At 47.9% G+C, this 21,173-nt stretch overlaps 1 protein-coding gene across 1 annotated transcript in view; it reads right to left on the reverse strand.

The window, feature by feature from the left end:
* The window catches only part of FOXP4 (forkhead box P4), a 101,211-nt gene extending 84,532 nt beyond the window's left edge, over positions 1-16,679 (reverse strand). The window contains 1 exon segment of the mRNA XM_020999518.2: positions 16,113-16,679. The gene's annotated coding sequence lies outside the window, so the exon portion shown is untranslated.
* Between the last annotated feature and the right edge of the window lie 4,494 nt (positions 16,680-21,173).

The raw sequence follows: 21,173 nt of genomic DNA on the forward strand, positions 1-21,173 counted from the left end.
CCCATTGCATGAGGCTCTAGCGCTCCTGAGATTCAACCTGACAGTCCCTGAGGCCTCAAATCCCAGAGACAGGCATGCTAAGAAATCTCTCCCTTCTTTGCTTTACTCCTCTCTCCTTTCCCACTTGAGAAGCTAAAGCAAATGACTATGTTGGTTGGAATGAGAGCTGCTTTGACTCTGTCCATGCTTATATGATTGTCACTCTAAGCCTTCCCCTTGTCCCTCTCAAAATGCACTCAACACTGGAGACCCTTACTTCTCCTTGGGGACCAGTCAGTCTGTCAAAGCTTGACTGATCCCACAATGAACACAGCATCATAGCTTTAGAATCGTAAGGGACCTCAGAGGTCATCTGGTACAACCTCTTCATTTTATGGACAAGAAAAGCAAGGCCTGGAGGGGTTAAAGAACTTGTCCATTATCACACAGGTATTAAATGGCAGAGCTGGGATTCCAAACCAGGTCTTCTAGTTCTAGACCTGCCATTCGTCTCTATGCACCATGCTCTCTCTCGAAAATAATAACAACCCCCCTACATTTGTATCTAGCGTTTTTAAACTTTTCAGATGGTTCTTATATCTGCTATCTTATTTGAGCCTTATATGACCATTTCAGGTTCTGTTTCCTCATCTGTAAAATGAGAGTGTTAGACCAGATGACCTCTAAGGTCTAGTCTAGCTTTGAACCTATGATTCTATGAGCAACCCTATGAGGTTGGCACAGCAGGTATTATTGTGCTTTTTTTAAAGAGAGACACAATGAGGCCTAGAGAGGTTGTGATTTGTCCAAAATCACACAGTTTATAAGTATTCAAGCCATAATTAGAACACAGGTCTCCCAGTTTACCCGCACAGGGCCACATGTGGTAAAAATTGACACGGTAGCCCCTACATTGCAGAAGTTTATTGTATAATAAGAGAGCCTGGACAATCATGTCATCAATGGCAACCCATAATGATCAAATTATAAAAGTAGGCTGAGGAAGAAGAATGTAGGAAAGAGATTTGTGGGAGCTAGGTAGAGAATGGGCAGGGAATCGGAGGCTTATTGGAGATGGCTGACTTTGAACTTAGATTTAAGGCCTTGGAGGGACGCTATACACCATGGATAAGAAGAGAAAGCTTTTTCCAGGTATCTGAGCATAAGCCCCTCTTGCTGCAAACCTCCATCCCAGACTCCTCTCTTGATCCTGGGGAAATTCTAGAGAGGGAAAACTTATTAAGTCTTAGACATTCCTCCCTGACTGCTGAAAGGGCTCTCTGGATCCCAATGCACCTCTACCCCTTTGGGGGAACAGTGGCCCTTGGAATGATGGGATGTGCTTGGGGGAGGGGGTCTATCTGAAGAAGTAGGTCACACCATAGCTCCAAGGACTTCTTTTTAGGCTGAATGCATCAGGAGAGGAGTTTAGGAAGGGATCTGGTATCTGTGGGAAGCCAGAGTCATGGATGGAGCTGACTGCCATAGCAGAAAGGGGAGAAATAAAAAGATTACCCTGTCTCTGATTCTCAAATTACTCAATCAAAAGGTATTTCCTGAACACCCAATATGTACACAGCACTTCAGAAGGGGTTAGGTAGGGGTACTGAGAAGTGTCTCTTGACCCTCCTCTGCCCCTCAAAAAAAACCTTCACGATTTAGTTGGAAAGTCAAGACATACACATAGGCAAGGATAGCTAGCAGTACATGCTAGCTGAACCATATATACAAAATCCTGGAATCCACCCTAGAGATTATCTAGCCCAGCCTCCTCATTTTCAGATGTCGATGTTGAGATACAGGTAAGTGAAGGGAATTGTCTAAAGAAACATAGCGGAAGAGGAGGGACCAAGATCCAAGCCTGCTGTTTCCCAATCTGGTGCTCTTTCCATCACCCCTACCGGCACAGGTAGTCAGTCAATGCTACCCCATCCTTTACAAGCCAGCTTTCATGCTACCTCCTCCAAGAAGATCTCATTACTAATTATTAATGAAGTAATCACTTCAGATTGTGAACTCTCTGAGGGACTGTCTGTTGCCATTCTTTGTATCCTCAGCACTTAGCACAGTGCCTGGCACATAGTAGGTGTTTAATAAAATGCTTATTGACTGACTTTCTCCTCCTCCCCTTCGGAGTCCACAAAATGATTTGCTTGATAATGCTCTGGTGCACCTCAAATGCTATTATACAATTATATTATATTATATATTAGGGTTTCAGCCTCCTACTGGAATGTGAGCTCCCTGAGGTCAAGAACCAGGTCTTATCTAAATGTGAATTTCCTTTAGCATTTAGGGGATGGCCAAGCTCAGAGCAGGCTGGTAAATATTCCTCGTGTTGCATTATTGTATTAGACTGTATTGTATTAGATTCAGAGGAGGGAGAGGTCATTGTGGACCAGAGTGGTCAGGAAACGATCAGTGTACGAGCTTGGACTTGAGTTCCAAAAGAGCTGGTTAAGAGTTAGATGGAGTCAAGAGAGTGAGGAAGAAGAAATGTAGATTGTGGGAATGAAGGAATGTGCAAGGTGTAGACCAGTCTGGATGCCAGTCACTTAGCTGTGGTGTCACCTCTCAGGAAACACCCTAACTTGAAGAATCTTACATCTCTCCCTTCCTGTGCTTTCCCCAGCCTTCCATGCTCTGATCCCCCCAGACCAGTGTTACCATTGTGTATTCTACTTCAGGGATGGTAGGGAGTCCCTTGCAAAAAGTCTTTTTGGAATTTATCCTAGTATCTTCCTTTTCTTTTTCTCACCTCTCTTCATCTGATTAGTTGTGTCTGGCTTCCTCCAGCCAGTGGCTAGCCCTCCTCACTTCCCCACAGATTGAGGGACACAAACACACACCACCCTTGGCACACACCATGCAGGCCACACCCCAGACACTCGCCAGACCTTAGGAGGGTAGCTCCCCCTTCGCTACTCATTTCCTGCCTTCATCTAGAAAAGAAGAATTAACAAAAAAAAAAGAAAAGAAAAGAAAAGAAAAGAAAAGAAAAGAAAAGAAAGAAAAGAAAGAAAGAAAGAAAGAGAAAGAAGAAGAAAGAAAAAGGGGGGGAAAAAAGACCCCACTCCATCTCATTAAGAAAGTAAACACAAGAGCCGTCTAAGTGTCTAATTAAGCTTCTAATTAGTCCCTGCTTGTTACTAATGCAAATTAGATTACTCCGCTTAACTACAGCATGTCCACAACACCCTTGTTAATTGCGGCCTTTTGAAATTAAATTACTCCCTAATTAGCATATCAAAGCCATTGATTCGGAGCCAGGAAAGATGAGGGCAGGAGAAGGCGAATGCCAAGTTTGGTTAATCAGAGACCGCTAATAAAATAGTGATGTCTTACGTGGGGGCTGATTTTGAGGGTGCCCTATTGCAAAGGGGTAGGAGAAGCTTAGTCCAGGATCACAGGTGTAGTTTTGAAGTCTGGTTCCTGAAAGTAAGGATAGCACCAGGGAACTCCAGATGGGCACTAGGCAGTGGACACTGGGCAAGTAGCCGGCTGCAGCTCACCAGGGAGGGGGTCTATCTTGTCATATTGGGCTGTCCATCCATCAGGCCTTGGTTAATATCTTCTCACCCTAATTCCTCTAAGCTTTTCTCTCTTCTCACAACCTCTTTCTCTAAGGAAAGTTCCTTTTCTAAGGAGAAAAAAAAAAGTTGGATGACCCAGGGGAAAGTCTCAGGGGTCAGAAGGTCTGGGTCCTAGTGGTTTCATACTACCTGTATGGCCAAGGCCCTGTGCCTGTCCAAGACTCAGTTTCCTCATCTGCAAAATGGGAACTATAATACTTTCACTGCTTATCTTATTGGATTGTGAGGTTCAAATTTGATAAGGCAGAAAAATGTAAGCTATTCCCATTATCCATATTATTTAGGGCTCTTGCCTAGGTGTGGCATCTATATGGGCATTGGATTTCAAGCAAAAGGTTTATTCTCCCCACTGGCCACTCATTTTCCACCAACATCCAGTGAAGTCAAAGCCACCTTCACCCACATCTGATGACTGCTCCCCTGTCTTTATACTTCAGGAATTTCCCTTTTCCTCCCTCACCTCTGAAAAGTTCTAAGGAAAAAGTTCAGATGGACTGGATTGATAGGCTCTTTCTCCTCTTCTACATCAGCCAGCTCTTGGTCCCCTTTCCGTCTCTCCTGCTGTGACCCTAAGGACTAGACCCATTCTAGGCATCCATCTCTCCCAGGGCCCCAGAATTCTGTCAGACTACCCTGGGCATAATGCCAGAGGAGTAGGGACATCTCGGGGCATCTCTCACCACCTCTTTGTTCTGGCTAGCACCCAGCACCATACTAAGCACATAGGAGCCATTCAGTAAATACTCCATCAGTTGGATTCCAGACCAGGTTTGCTGAGCCTCCAGTCCCTACTCAGGCCTCTTTGCAATAAAGATAAGGGTATTGGGTAGGAGTGAGTGGTGGTGGGGGGGGGGCCGCCATAGAAGAGGGGTTAGGAGGGACTTAGATTGTTCTGCCTTCTTTCTCTGAGCTGAAAACCAGCTCACCCTGATACATTCAGTAATGCTTTTGTTCCTTTAACCTCAACTACCACTCTGCACTTGCCTTAGGCTCATACTATTCTTTCTGGCCCTATGATCACTGCATCTCTTTCTCCTTAATCCATCCTTCATACAGATGCCAAATTAATTTTTCTAAAACACAAATCAGACAATTCCCTTACTCAAAAATACTCACTGGTTCCCTACTGCTGATAGGAAAAAATGCTGATTCCTTAGTCTGGCATTAAAGGTCCTCCAAAAATCTCTCTCCAATCTACCTTTCCTGCCCATTTCACTCTGCATTCTTAACCAAAGAGGACCATGGGCCATTCTGAGAGCTTGTCCTGTCCCCATTTTACAGATGGATGCAAGCTCTCTGAGGCCAAGGTCTCTTCTATTTTTGCTTTTTTATCCCCAGCATCCAGAACAGTGTCTGGCACATAGTAGGTCTTTAATAAATTATTATTGAATTGAGTGAGGGAACTGAGACTCAGAAAAGGAAATGACTTGCCCAAGGTCACACAGCTCGTGCCAGAGACAGGACTAGAAACCAGTTCTAATTCCAGATCCAGTATGTTATCTGCATCCCAGTGACCAGCCCCACTCCAGCTCCAGCTGTTCCATTCACCCAGAAATGGACTGGGAATAACCTGAAAGGTTCAATTCTGTTGGCCTCCTTGGGGGTGGGGGGTGGCCGGTGGCCCACTGTGTAAGGGTGGGCAGAGATATTGGATCTTCTTCCCCTACCACTCCCTTCTCTTGTCAGAAGTTGGGGCAGGAATCGAGGGGCAGCTACCTGAGTTCCTCCATAAGGCAGGGGCACAACAGGTGACAGCCAGGAATTTTTGATGAGGGATTTTTATTTATTTATTTAAGTGGGAAATAAACATGGGACAAAGTGAGAAGGGAAAGCAGAGGCAGACACTGAGAGGCAGAGGCGTTCAGTGAGAGAGGTGGACAGCCCTACAGCAGCCTGGCAGGAGCGGCTGGCATCAGGAAGTCTGATTCCTTTGGTTTTATTTTAGGAGATGAGTGAAATTAAAAGAGAGAGAAAGAGAAATGAAGTGGGGGTGGGAGGAGATGAGCAGAGGGAGGGGGGCACTCCAGTGTCCTGTAGAGGAGTGTGTAGGTGGGGGGAGACAAGACTGGAGAGCACAAGGGCCCAGCCGTCCCCCCCCCACCCGCCTGCCCGCCCCCGCCATACTGAGCTCTCTCCCAACGAGATTCAATTAATTGATAAGAAGAGGCATCAAATTAATTTCTCGAGGATGTGAGATTCTGATGAAGGGAAATCTCCTCGATGGGAATCAGAGTGGAAGGGGAGGAAGGAGGAGGGGGCACAGCCCTTTCTAATCAGGCTTCAGCTACTTAATTGGGAGGGGGGTCCTAGTCTCTCCTAGACCTCATTGTCCCCCACCCATACTGCACCTGGGGAGAAGTTGGAGCCTATGATTGGACATACTGTGGGGTTAGGGTTCTAGACATGTCCGAAAAGCAGTATTCTCCCTCCTGCCTGCACCATCTCCCCCTCTATTTCCTCAAGAAATTAGAAGGGCTGTGGTCTAGAAGAAAGAATGGGCCAGTGGACGAGGCTGGCTATTTCCTGCTGGGATTTGGGCAAAGCAGCCTGTGTACTTGTGTGTGTGTGTTCCCATAGTTTGTAGGTTCTGGGGGGTACACTCTACACTTCCAGAGGGCATGAAGGTTTACAAGGCATTTGTCCTAGGTAGATAATGCAATTAATTTAGTTTTATGAGATCTGTTAGGAGATGAGACCAACCCCCTCATTTTACAGATGAAGACATTGAGATGTAAAGGTGAGTGACTTGCCCAAAGTCACACAAGTTAATAAATGGCAGTGCTGAGATTCAAACCTAGGCCTACTAACTCCAAAACCAATGTTCTCTTCTCTCCATGTTACCTCTTGCCTGAATACATTGATTTGGGAGTAGAGCACATTTTGTATGCTTTACTGTGTGCTCAGACAGCACCCAGAGCCCTTATTTCCCTAGCCTCCAACTGCTTCCTCGAATTCTCCATCACTTGTGAACAGGTTAAGGAGGTATAGATTCCTAAGGATTGGGGGAAGGGTGGGAGGAATGTCCTCTCCACAGTGTAAAGGGCATCCCCAGTCCTAAGGGTTCCTTTATGATGACTGAAAGGATAAACCTCCATGACAAGCCTTCATCAACTTTCCTCCCTCTTCCTTTCCCTTCCTCAGTTCCAGGCAGATACTCTTAGAAAGATGGGAGCCTAGGCCCTGCTCTACAGGAGCTTCAACTCTGAGAGATCAAGCACTTATGAACCACTAGGCCCCTGAGTCTTACCCCCTCATCTTACAGATGGAATAACTGACGTCCAAGGTCAAGCAGATATAAATAAAGATTTGAACTGAGGTCGCCTAACTCCAGATCCAGGGAATCTTCTTTCTAATATGCCACACTGCCTCCAGAATAAAACATTTACCTAGAGCAAAGAGGCCTGGCTAGTTAGTGAGGAGTAAGACTTAGGAAGCCTTTTCTCTGGATGTGTTGAGAGACAATTCCTGGAGGAGGTTACATTCTCAGACTTATAAATTTCAGGCCCCAGGGCACGGGAGAAGCAGTGTGGTTCAATAGAGAGGGTGTGGGATTTGAAATCCGGGAACCTGGGTTCAGATCCTCACCCTACCAATTGCTGCCCACGTGACTTTGTTCATGTCACTGCCTCTTCTCTCGGCTTCAGTTTCCTCCTCTAGAAAATGAGGGGGTTGAATGAGATCTATCTCCATAGTGTTTTCTAACTCTAAACCCCCTGATCGTGTTTCCTGACGCTACTGGGAGTGCTTCAGCCTTCAGTGACAAACCAATGATTCCCCATTAAAAACTTAGATGCCCTCTTCAGGTTAGGGTAGTCATTCTCTTTCTTCCCTAACCTGTCCTTGCCCAACCCTCCTGGCAAACCATGATGTCCCCACTCCCCTTTCTGGGGTTGGATTCAGTTTAGGGATGATGCCACCTGCTCTATCACCGGGAAACCTCAGGCAGCTTCTCTGGTCCAACAAGGCTCCCAAAGGATAGAAGTCAGTAGGCTGAAGAGTGCATCCCAGAGCCCCCAGGTAGGAGCCCCTTACCAAAAATTCAGAGAGGAGAGGAGGGGAGGGGAGGAGAGGGTGAGAGAAGGCCCTTTCTGGTCTCCTTTTCTTTGCCCATCCTCACCCCCAGTCTGAACACTAAAACCAGATGAAATAGTTGGGGAGGAAACAAAGGGGGGAAAAACTGTCAGGGTTCATCCTGCAGACCAAATAGGAATGAGGTAGTAGCCAAAGACCCTTGAGGATCTCCAATAATAAAAACTCATATATTAACATCTATTTAAGGTCTATAAAGCGCTTTCCTGACAATAATTTTGCGAAAAAGTTAGGGTTCTATATTTGCTTCCAGCTGTAAATCCTATGATCCTCATTCTAAGGTGAAACTACTCACATAGGCTCACATGGGCTTGCTGGATGCAAGGCAAACACATTGTTCTCTGCACTATATACAGCTGCCACATTCACCTCAGAAATCCAGCTCAGGCCCCTCCAGAAAGTGTGAACAATCAACATTTCACTACAGAAGGCTGTGAGTCTAAAAGGGAAATCTATACCATCACACCTTAAGGGATATCACCACTTGCCCGAGAGAGCTTCTCAGGTCTCAAACCCTAAGGTCTGGAGGGCTTTTATTTATTTCTGTGGTCCTCCAGGCTCCTAGCCTTGTGTGTACCCTGCAGGGAATACTGGCTTTTTGTTTTGTTTTGTAAATATCTTTTAAGGGAATGGTGGGCAGCATACTGCAGGACTATACAACCCAAGGATCTTGGTTCCAGTCCTGACTGGGCCATTTTCTACCTGTGTGACCCTAAGCAAATCACGTCACCTCTCCACCTCAATTCCCTTATCTGTTAAAAAAAAAAAAAAGGCAGTTGGCCTACAAGGCCTCTGAGGTCCCTCTAAGTTTTAAATCAATGGTGCTCTAAGGTTAGCTGGGGACCTTCACTTTCCTCTGCCAATGGAAAATGGCCTTGTCTTACCTAACCTTCAGATCTTCCACTTACTGGCATCCCCCCCTCCCCCCCCACTCACTTTGGGAATAACAGAATTTAGAGGTGGAAGGGATCGAGGAGATCATCTAATTCTACCTTTGGCATGCTTTGAAGTGGAGAGAGCTTGCAGCCTCCACCCAGGCCCCAACTGTTCCACCAAAGGCACCCCCCACCTTCATTTGAATTTAAAATACAAAGCACTCCCCTAAAAGGGCTTTTCTAACCAAGTTCTAGATAGAGAGGCAGAAATTTGTCACAATCTTTCCCACCGCTCTAACTTTCTTCCCTTTCCACCTCCCACCCCACCATGCCCTCCCCCCACACACACACCCCTACCCTCTCTACCTCTGAGGATACAGAATGGGACAGAGATCTGCAAGGAGTAAAACAGAGTGGTGGTAAAGTATGTAGGCTGAAAACCTTTGCCAAGACTGAGATCTGGCTGACCCAAGTGTAAGACACCAGGCAAGGTGGAGAGAGTGGAGGCAATGGCCCTCAGGGTAGACACAGAGATAAAAGGACTGAGGTCTGAGGTTAGAATTGTCAGACTGTGGCCTGAAGAGTGAGGAGGGGGATGGGGGGGTTATAGAAAGTTCTATAGGATTTTGAACTATGAAAGACTTTAGAGGACATCTAGTCAAGCCACACAATTTTACAAATAAAGAAACTGAGGCTTAGGGGCTATGGACTAACTTGCTCAAGGTCAAGCAGCTATGGAATGAGATATGTTTCCAGGATGATGGCATCTAGTCCTCCGGACTCCTCCTATCTCCATCCTGGTCCTGGAAGCCTGTCACAGATCCCTGCACCCTTGAGGAAGTGGCCTCTGGGATTAGACCCCTAATATCCTGCAGCAGCTTGGACCTTGGAGTTTGAGGAGGGAGCACAGCAGAACCAGCAGGGACAGTCCAAGAGCTCGGCAAAGATCTGTCATGAGAAGGTGGGAGAACACAGCCATACAAATATTTGGGGAGCCAGACACTGGAGGGAGAAGGAGTGACAGAGAGGGAAGGAGTGAGGGAGTGAGGAGTTAGGGAAAACATATACAGCACTGAAGGGAAAAGAACTACAGCACAGGAGAGGGCAGAGTGGACAAGAGGGAGCACTGCATGGTGGTGAACCTATGGTTCTATGGGTCCCCCTCCCCCAGTTCTGAGGTCTGAACTGACACAAAGTCAATGCACCAGTATGAAAGAAGAAATCTGTCTTTATTCTCCATTCTTCCCCCTCGTCTGGGCAGCACCAGGAGATTGGGAGATTGGAGGAAGTTGGTGGGGGTAGGAAGGGGGAGAGGTGATCTCTGGGTAGCCAGACATCCAGGAGTCTGATCAGTTACTGGCTCTGGCCATCCCAGGCTCCCCATTGCCCTTATACTCCCAACTTAGCCCCAAGTAGCACGGTTATTCTATGTCAGTGTGAAGAGGAAGAGAACATGAGACCCCAAAATATCCGCATCTGAGGCAGATGTGGGTTGTATCCTCACCCCACTGCCATGTCCAGCATGAGCTCCATAGTTTAGGGTCCCTAAGACAGCATCACAGCAGGAACTCAGAGAGCTCTAATTCTGGACAAGATGAGGTGAAATCAGGAGGTAGGATGAAGGTTTGCATGTTTTCAGAGGATGCAGGTACTGAACACAGGTAATCAGGAGAAACATACTTTCTTTTCCTCCTCTCTCTGCTTTTATCTAGTGTGGCGAAACTGAGAATCCCAAATTGGCCAAACTCATGATATTTTTATGTATACGGGCACCTCTCTGTCCTTTTGAAGAGAGACGGTGGCACGCAGTGGTGGGAAGGGGATAGTGATTTCCACCTTCCTCCATTGGCTACCTCTAATCATTCCCATCTGTCTCCTAGAAGGGAAGTGAAAGGGATGGAGTGGAGCGGAGAGGACAGGGAAAGAGAAAGAAGAGAGGAGAGGAGAGAAGAGCTAGAGCTTGTTTAGTCTCTCTTTTACAACGAGGGAAAACTGTAGTTTAATTCTGGGTGTGAGGGTAAAGGAGTTGATGATGGTTACAGAGAGATAGGAAACCATTTTCCAAATGGGAAAAGTAAGGCCCAGAGAAGTCTTGAGCAAGTATCTTGCTCAAGGTCGCGCATATAGTAAGCGGCAGAACCAGGATTCGAGTCTGCATCCTCCCGTTACAGTCCAGTGCTTTTTTTTCCAGGTCAAAAATTTGATTACTGAACCAGCCACCCATTCTCTGGAAATTACACAAGGCACACATCCATCATAGCAAGAGAAAAGGCCCAGATACTAAGAGCTAGGAATACTAAGAGTGGAGATGCCTTGAAGTAGTCTTCTTTATTGCCTCATATAATTCCTAACTTTCCAAGATCCCAGGTGATGCTGTCTCCTTTTAAAGACCTGACTATTTAGGCACTTAAGTTCCAGAAGGAGAGGTGAAGGGAGGGGAGGAGAGAGTTTGTTTGAGAAATCCTTGCAATAGAACTCTCCTCTTCACCAAGGGTAAAAACAGACAGAAGGAGATAACTAACTGTATACCCATTAACTAATCCCTCCTATACACACTTTCCATTCATCAACTCACAAAAAGCTTGAGTCCTTACAGTCACAATTTTATCTGTGTCCAGGAAGTCCCACTAGCCCTTGCTTTCTCCTCTTTTCATGGTTGCCTCCTGTCCTGAAGGTCTTAGACCAATTGGACTCCTACTGTAGCTCTCATCCACCTGAATTTAACTTATATTATGAAGCTATGTGCCTAGAATGTGCTGTTAGGTATAATCTTCAGAGGTTATGAGAGGTGTAGAAGAATCACAGAACCATTGAATGTCAAACTGAGGGGGAGAAAAGGTGAGGGAGGGGGAAACCCTGGAACACAGAATATTGGAACATAGCTGGTGGAATATCTGATTTAAGGGATCTCAGAAAATAGAACATTACAATTCAGAAGCAAAAATATTTGAGCTGGGAGGGATATTGGATGCCATCTTGTTGAATATCCGTATTCTACAGATACAGAAATTCGAGGCCCAAAAGATCAACTGATTTGCCCAAGGTTACACATTCAGTTAGTGTCAGAGCTGGGACTGGAAGCCTGCTGTGGTGCCCAGCTCGCTAGAGCATCATAGACAGGGTACTTTCCATGTAGGGGTTTATAATATGGGATGGAGGAAGAGAGAGACAGAGACAGAGACAGAGAGACAGATAGAGAGACAGACAGAGGCAGAGACAGAGAGACAGAGAGAAGGCACACAAATGAAATATCTGAGTAACAAATTCACAGGATCATAATAGATTCTGAGCTGGAAAGAACCTTGGAATAAATGAATTAGCAAGCATTTATTAAGCACCTACTACGTCAGGCATTGTGTTAGATGCTAGTAGACCCCATGCCTCACCTTCCCCCCCCCATCTAACGGGGCTTGCTCACGATCACACAGGCAATAAATGGGAGAGGCAGAATCTAAACTAATATACTCCAGCTCCTATTTCAGCAGGCTCTTTCCACTGTCACACAATTCCAGAAGAGGATTAGAGCATTTACCTAAGTGGAATGTGTAGGGTGAAGTCAGTCTGGGAGGGCTTCTTGGAAGAGCTGAATCTTGAACACCTCACCTCCTCTCCAACCCAAATCTCTCTCATCCAAGCTTACAGATTTTTAAGGGTAGATAGTGAATACCATGGACCTAACAGAAGAGGAATAGGGATTGGCATTGAACAAAAGGAATGTCCTATACATTTTGCCATACTCCCTTGTCATACGGTAGAAGCTTCATATAAGTCCATAGAGGAGCTCTCTGGATCAAAAGCAGCTCCGGCATAGAGGACTTTTTTTTGGGGGGGGGGTGGGGGGGTGGTATTAGGGGGCAAGGACTACTCTCCTACTGTGCTAACTTCACCAGGCATGACCTGAAGCAAGGCCCTTACTTCTTTAAGCCTAGGTCAGTAATGTCCTGAGACCCATGGGAGAATTGAGATGTTTTGGGGGTGGGATGAAGGAGAAAGGACTGACAAGACCAGCTCCGTTTTAACTTTGCAGGGGGTTGCTGGGGAGTAGAGGCAAGGCAGCCCGGATGCAAGTTGGCTCCCGCCCATGGGCGTTTCCCCTTCCCAATGCCAGGCTCTCTCAGCCTGCAGGGCTCAAGGGTTCCCCAGTCCTTCAGCTCCCGAGATAAACATCTGGGACGTTTGAAAAAAAAAAGTTTAAAAAAAAAACGTTGGTTAAAAAAAATCCCTGGGGTCGATGCCAGGAGAGAAGGTGCTATCTGCTCTTTTCCCTAAGGTGCCCTGCCCCCAAGGCTTCCACCCACCCCTCCATCCCCTTTCTCAAGACAGTGGAGGAACTGGGGAGGGGGGGGATTGGCAATGAGTGCTGGTGGGGTGGGGCATGAGGAAGACAGGAGCAGGGACTTGTCAAGGCGGAACTCGCCTGAACTAAGCTCTTCTTTCCGAATCCTAAAAGTGCATGTATTTGAGGATGGGGGGAGGGTTGAAAGTGTGTGTAGAGGAAACAGTAAGATACCTGCATTGTCATCCTGACCCGAGACCCACAGTGGGCAGGAGTGTGAGTTCGAAGATGAAAAAGACAGAGATCCAGAGACAGATTTTCAAGAAACTGAAGGGAGAAAGAGACTGAGGCAGCCCAGGAGAAAAAGCTGCCAAGGGAACGAATTTACTTCCTTCTGCGTCTGGGGGTGTCTCTTGCAAGGTGACAAAAGATGCTCTTGGCCTGCAGCAGCAAAATTTCAAAACAAAGTTTTTTCAACTTAAAAACAATGAAAACCTTCACATCCTCTCAAAACAGCTTCCTTCTGTGGGGGGAGTAGGAGAGGACCTGTAGTATTTGTGGGGCAAAAAGCCGGGACAGTAGAGATGCGGGCCGTTGCCTGTTCAAGTAGGTGCTGACATTCCGCGAAGACCCAGGGTGAGTAGGCTTCCGCAATCTCCGAGAATAGCCATATCCCAATACTTCGGCCTGCCCACGCCCGCCGCATCCCGGGCCTTTGGGTGGCGCTTGACCCCAAGCGGGAGAAGAAAAGTAGAGAGACCCAAGAAAAGAGCTGGAGCTGGAAGACTTAACTTGCTCTAAGCGCTTACCCCAAAGTCCTGATATCCCCACTGCAGACCAGAGAAGCCAGTATGTGTAGACTCAGTATGGCCCCAGGGCTCCCAGAAGAGCTGCAGACCTTGGGGAACAATTTCTTCGGAATCCCCAGGATGAAAGTAGAGTGAACTTCGGGTGACTTAATTTCCCGAATAATTGTTTCAATTCCCTGGATTTGGCTTTGGCTGCAGGAACCGGGTCGAAGCTCCCAGTCCTCTCCTCTATAAAGCTCCTGCCGCTGTGGCCCAAAGTGGTGTTTCCGAGTCTGACTCTTGGGACTAGCTAGGATCATTTCTGACTTCAGTCTTCCTCCGAAGGTTCAGAACTACAAATGCTAGGGAGGGCTTCACTTCCAGGCTAAAGGAGCCTTAGCCTGTCCCCAGATGTAATGTATTTGTTTATTTATTTATTTATTTATTTGTCGGGGCAAAAAAAAAATTGGGCCTGGTCAGACCGAAGGAATCAAGAACTTGGGTGATGATCCTTAAATAGGGCAAAAACCCGCATTGGCCAAAAGAGCATTTTTCTCGAATCCTCTCTGGATAGTAATCTCAGTTCTCTCCTTCTTCAACTGGGGTGGGGGGGAGAAGACCTGGTGTCTCTCATCCTTTTTCTTCCCATCATTCCATACTGGGTCCCCTCAGTTGGTCCCCCTCTCTAGATTCGGAAAGTTGTTAGGGAAATTTGTCGGGTTCAACTATGGCTGCTGGACTGGCAAGCAGCCACTGAGATAGCACCCGTTTACAACGCAGTACTTTCGATAGCGACATGAGTTTGAAAATGGGGGACAAGGGGGTCATATGTAGGTGGGGGAAAGATGAGAAAGAGCAGGAAGGGGAGAGGGGATTTCTCCGGTCAGATGCTTGGGGGGGTGTCACCATTTTGCTCTCTCAGCCTCATTCCCCCGCCCATTTCACTCATTCTCACAATCTCCTGGGGCGGGGCGGGGGGGGGCTCTCATCTTCACGTGAATGGGAAGACGGAGCAGTCCCGAAGCTCAGAATCCGCTTCGGACGAAATGACAAACTTTCGGGGGTCTGGGGAGAAGTCGAGGTACAGAGAGGAAGGACTGAGAAATAGGGAAAAGGGGAATTGTTAGACACTTATTAGGTAGCTTAGGTACCTAACCCTGGACGGACGGACGTTCTCAAGCGCCCAACATCCTCACACCCCAGTCCGGGACCTGGCGCACTCCAAGTTTGCTTTTCGTTTCTCTGACATAAGATAGGGCTTAAGGGAGACAGGATGAGGAAAGTGAAGACTTCATAGTGGAGGGCACTGTTTGGAATCGAGAGCCAGAAGGCTGTAGCCCAAGGCAACAAGTAGGTGGGGGGGGGCTGTCTTATTAGGTTCCCCCTACACACACACACACACACACACACACACACACACACACACACACACACATCAGAATACTCCTCCCTGCTAGGATTCCGGCCTGGCAGCTGTCCCCGTTAGTCCAGCTCCCTGCAAAGCCCCCCTTGCCTCTCTCCACCAACCTGGTAGGGGGGCATCATGGATAAGGGCGTTTGGAGCCAGGGGATCAGTTGGACAGCTCAGTCCTTCCCTTCAAACCCATCAGAGGGACCTCCCTAACTGGAGACTCCCAGGTCTTCGGGAAGTTTTTCCTTTCCATCTCTGCCCCAACTAGGAGATTGATTCAGAGTATAGGGTGGGGGTGGAGGAACGACTTAAGATCGTACACTATCCATAGATGCATGGGAATCCATTTTTCCAGAGTTTCGGACTTCGCAAGACCAGATCCCTTTCTTAAGGAAACTTGAGCGGCTCCTGGCTCGAGGTTGCATTACAAACTCCACATCACAGCTCTGCCCTATAGGGAGAGTCCGGCACAGACCGGGTGGGGTGGGGGGCTAGGGAGGATGGGGAGGACGGAACAGGCCCCTGTATTTCACTCTCCCTTCAGTCCAGCGAAGTCTCAGCCGGGAAGTTGTCTTTGTCTGACTCCCGGCTCCAGGGGGGTCCGCTTCCCCCTCCCCCCCCTCCACCAACCCAGCCCTGGAGGAGGCGGGGCTGACGCCTTGGCATCCTGGTGGTGGTGGTGTTGGTGTTAAGGGGGGGATGTGGTGGGGGCGGGATAAGTAGGCTCTTCCCAGGATGGGGGGGTGCGACTCCGATGGTTCCCCGCCCCCACTGACCGGCTGCCCCCACCTGTTCCCTCTACAACGCTAGGACTAGGCTCAGTCTGGAGGGGGGGAGCGGCAGGAAAGGGGGTGCTAGAGTAAAGGGTGCGGGTATCTGCGCAGTGTGGTCATTGCCCGGCAAAGCACCCCATCTCAAGATTAAAAAAAAAGTCAGCACGAAGCCCGGCCCAGTTCCGTCTCCCGGCAGTTTGCAAACACAAAGTGAGTGGTGAGTGAGCGAGCGAGCGCGAGCTTCTTGCTCCCTGCCCACTCCACCCCCCGGACCCCAGGGCCCCCACCGCCCCACCTCCTGCCCCCCACCCGGGCCCCAGAACATTACCTGTCCGGGCCAAGGCTCCGCTCCGGGTTTCGGATCCCTCAGCCCGCCCGGGGCATGGGGCTCTCGCTTCGGCCGCTGCCCCGGCCCTGCCGCCGCTGCCTCCTGCTCCTGCTCCTGCTCAGGCTCCGGCTCCGGTTCCGCCGCCTCCCCCTCCCCCCGGGGCAGCGCCGCTCGGCTCTAGGCTCCGGCGCCCGGCGCCCTAACCCCTCTGGGGCATCGCACTGTGGGGGGCGGCTCCCGCTCCGGCTCGGGTTTGGGCTAGGGCTCCCTTTCGGGCTCCGGCTCCTCGCTCCCCGCTCCACTCGCTCGCCTCTTCTCCTTCTCGCGTCCTCCGCTCCTCTCGGCTCCTCCGGACCCCGGCGTCCCCGCCCCCGGCCCAGCCCTTGTTCCGGCCCCGGCTCCTCCCCGCCTCCGCTGCTGCCTCCGCCGCGCCCTCCCGGGGCTCGGAGCGGGGAGGGGGGGGGCTCCGTCCTGGGCCGTCCGGCGGCGCTGTCCAGTGCAGAGGGGCAGGAGGCTCGGGACTCCGGGCTAAGGGCTGCGACTGAGCAGGGGCTGTGAATGAGTGACTGCAAGCGGGAGGGGGCGGAGGCAGGAGGTGGAGGAGGTGGAGGAGGTGGAGGAGGAGGAGGAGGAGGAGGGAGGGGGGAGGGAGGGAGCAAACCAGGGAGGGAGAGAGGGAGAAAGGGAGGGAGACAGGCAGGGGGGGGAGGGAAGAAGGGGGGGGAGACTAACTTCCAGCGCTACCATAATTCATCTAAAACAGGTGCAGCCGCTTTCACTCCTACTGAAATAGCCGCGTGAGAGGAAAGACTAGGAGAGCAAAGGTTTTTGGGGAAGGAGAATGGGAAGCCGAGAGAGAGGAGGAGAACTTGGGGTACGGGTCTAAAAGATTCTCGGACCAGAAAGAGAACGCGGGATACTTTGGCACAGCCTCTTTCTACTCCGATTCTTTTCTGGGCTCTATCCTCTCCGTCTCCCCCACCCCCCCACCCCCCGCCTCCGCGACTGCCTACCACCTCAAGCTAACCTCTGGGTGCATGTTCTAACTCAGACAGCCTCCCCTAGTTCACTGCTGTTAGGTGATCGTATTCGCCCTAGAGCTCCAGCGCAGCCCCCAACCTCTAAGCGACCCCCCTCCCATCCCCATTAGATCCAAGAGGCGGGGGTCGAGAATGAGAGGTGTGGAGTGAGCTTCTGTGTGGTTAAGACGCCCTAAACCCCGACCCCACTGACTTCGCGATCTCTCCAGGCGCGCTCCGAACTACAGCTCAGAGACTGCTGCATTTCAGGGCGTTTTCTTGGAGAGGAGTTTGGGTAACCAGCTTTGAAATACACAGGGGAACCGGTCAGTGGATAGTTCGACCCGATTAAAGAGAAATGGGAACTACAGGAAATTACCCAGATAATTTACTTTTAGAACAGCCGGGGCGGGGTGGGGGAGGGTGGTTAGGGTGGGAGCTGGGGAGAACTATTTCTGTGTATAGGTGCTGAAAAAACCCAGCTGAACTGTCTGGTTGTATACGGGGAAAGGAGAAGAAAACACCCCATTTGGATCCAGAAAAAAAGATCAGGTTTGGTATTGAAATTCTTCTGGTAGGTTGGAGGTGGGGGCTGGGCAGGGAGGGGAGGTAGCGTTGAGGGAGGGAGCAATCCCTTTCTTCTTCACATAAATGATCAATCCAGCTACATTGGACCATTTTTCTCTTCCTAACGCGGCACTCCGTTCTTCTGTCGCCTCACTTTTGCATCAGCTGTCCCTCATGTCTGGAATGTACTATCTTCTCACTCCATATCTTAGAATTCCTAGTTTCCTTCACAGCTCATCACAAGCACCACCATTCCTGATTGTCCCCTTCCCTCAACATATATATTTTATATGTATTTTGTATAAGAAGCAGCATAATAAATACTAGAGGCTACAGGATCTGGGGAAGTCATTTAACTTCCCCTAGCCTAGAACACTTTTCAAAGACTATAGGTTGGAAAGCAGGTGCCAGCCTGCATTGTTAGATTAGATGAAACAGCCTACTTGGAGCTCTCTACACAGATGTAATCCCAAGTCTGGTAAATGTGTGTGTGTGTGTGTGTACATATATACGTATATATGTACATATATATGTATATATGTACATATATATGTATACATATATATGTATACATATATGTATATATGTATATATGTGTATGTATATATGTATGTATGTATGTATAATTGTGTGTATATATATAATATTTTATCTGTATACTTTTATATGTTCAACATGTTGTATTCTTCTAAAGAATGTAAACTCTTTGAGGCACTGTGTATGTGTATATGTGTGTGTCCCCAGATCCTCAGCACAGTGACTGACACATAATTATTGTTATTCAGTAGTGTCCAACTCTTTGTGACTCTATTTGGGATTTTCTTGGCAGAGACACAGGAGTGGTTTGCCATTTCCTTCTCCAGCTCATTTTACAGATGAGGAAACTGAGGCAAATAGGATTAAGTGACTTGCCCAGGGTCACACAGCTAGTATGTGCCTGAGGTTGGATTTGAACTCAGCAAGAGGATTTTCTGACTCCAGTCCTGGCACTCTACCCACTATGCCACCAAGCTGCCCTATACCACCTAGCTTTCACATAGTAGGCAATTAATTAATGCATGTTGATTGCACAGAAGGGACCTTAGAGATAATGTAGTACTTCTCTCTCCCTTCACAGAAAAGGAAACTGAGGCCAATGTGACTTGCTTAAGGTCACACAAATGGTAGAGTGAAATAAAAGGTATTAGAAGCAAGGTGTCCTGGCCTCAAATCTTTGGACTTCCCACTATAATATACTGTTTCTTTCCCTTGGGAGGTCACTGATGCAGATATGAGACTTAGTTCTGTTAGTTCTGGGCAAGTTGCTATATCTTCCTGAGCCTTGCTTTCATTCCCTATAAAATAAGAATGACAATGCACTTGGTTTGGTGGAGAGCACTGTGTCCATCTAGAAGTCTATATAAATGTGAGCTGTTATTATTGCTAAGGAATTCCAAGGCCCTGTGTCCATAGTTTATACAGCCACTGGGAACGCTGCAATGGGGAGCCAAATGCCAACAACCAGGCAGACTAAGCTGTAGGCATTCCCTTGGGGAGTTCACATTCTAGTTCAAATAAGCCAGATGGACCCAGGATTGGGACATGAGGTGATGACCTGTGCAGATCAGCCTAGGCAAGGAAGTCACACATGTTTAAAAGTTAGAAGGGATCTTAGGCCATCAAGTTAATCCTGTACCTGGCTGAGAATCTTCTCTACAATATCCAGCCTGGGTTTGAAGAGCTCTTTTGAGAGTCAGTCAGCCCATCAGGCTTTGGGTGGCTCTAATTGTGAGAAAACAAGTGTCCTTTTATGGAGCAGCCTAAATCGGCATCTCTGCAGCTTCCACCCATAGATACTTGTTCTGCCCTCTGGGGCCAAGCAGAAAGAATCCCATCCCTCTCACCATTGACAGCTCTTCAAATGCTTGAAGCTAGTCATGGAGTGGTGGTTTGCCTGCCCTGCAAATAAATACATACATGACATGTATGTTTATATAAACACATGTGAACACATATACATAACTATACCTATAAAGTAACTTATACACATATAGATACACATGTATATGTGTGTGTTATACAACATGTGTTCTCTTTTTTTGACTAAACAAATGAAAGTTCCTTTCATTAATCCTTACACATCATGATGTCAAGGTCCTTTCCTCATCCTGGTTGCCTTTCCTCCAGATGACCCCCATCTTATCAATGTTCTTCCTAACTTGGAGTGCCCAGAATTGAACGCAATACTCCAGTTGTCATCTGACAAGGGCAGCATAGTACACAGTGATTCTTTTAAAGCAGCTAGGTGGCTAGATAGGGCAGTGCATAGAGCACTGGGTCAGGAGTCAGGAAGTTGTTCAGTCATCAACTGTAGTGAGGAAGACCTGAGTTCAAATCTAGCCTCAGGCACTTGTAGTTTTGTGACCTGGACAAATCATTTAACCTTTCTCTGCCTCAATTTCTCAGTGGACAAAGTGCCTCAGACACTTACTAGCTGTGTGACCATGGGCAAGTCTCTTAACTCTGTTTACCTCTGTTTCCTCACTTGTCAAATGAGCTGGAGAAGGAAACGGCAGACCATTCCAATATGTCTGCCAAGAAAAACTTAAATGGGGTCATGAAGAGTTGAACACGACTGAAACAAACAAAAACCAACTGAACAAAATAGGGATGATAATAGCACCCGCCTCCCAAGTTACTGTAAAGATCAAATGAAAGGATATTTGTAAAATACTATATAATTGCTAACTATTGTTGTAATTAATGCAAGCCTAAGATTATGTTTGTTTAAGGCTGATATCAGTCCTAGATTAGCTCCTCTTGGATAAAAGGGGCTTTTAGATGGATACAGAAGAAGGGGGAAGTACAGGGCTTAGGAGTTCCAACATAGGCTGCCCTTTCTGGCTCAGAAGGAACAGGGAGGTGACTCTAGCAATATCTGCACTTTTCCAATAACTGCCTTAAATTGACCTTCAACGTTGCAAAGTTTGGCCTTGAGTCCCCAAAAGCTAATCAGAAGCATGAAGAACATCCTCAAAGCTCACTGAATTGCCTGAGATCTTGAGGGGTGTACAGGAGGAGGACATTTGTGTCAAATTTCTATTTTAGTTAGTTCTTTCCCAGTGGAATCAAGAAAGGAGTTTACAGGCTTCTCCCTAGTGAATATTTCTGGCTCAGGAGTCACCTGGAAAGGGTGACGAAGAAAAGGACTACAAAGGGTTTTGTCTCATGCTCTGACTGATCCCATTAAGTAAGTTCTAACCCAATACTGTCACAAAAGAGACTTAATTTGCCTTCAGAATAAAGCCAGTCTTGGGATATCTTGGGCTCTGTGGTCACAGCCTTTAGGCCAGGCCAATGAGTTATATCTTTTTCTTTTTTTAAAATAAAATCAGCTGGTAAGATGCAGAATGAGACACATGTTTTGTGGGCACAGACAACGTGGAAATTTGTTTTGCTTGACTATTTGTATTTGGTAGAAGGGTTTTCTTTTTTA

The sequence above is a fragment of the Phascolarctos cinereus genome, unplaced genomic scaffold, assembly GCF_003287225.1.
Source record: "Phascolarctos cinereus isolate Bilbo 61053 unplaced genomic scaffold, phaCin_HiC Scaffold_5;HRSCAF=322, whole genome shotgun sequence".
Classification (NCBI taxonomy): Eukaryota; Metazoa; Chordata; class Mammalia; order Diprotodontia; family Phascolarctidae; genus Phascolarctos; species Phascolarctos cinereus.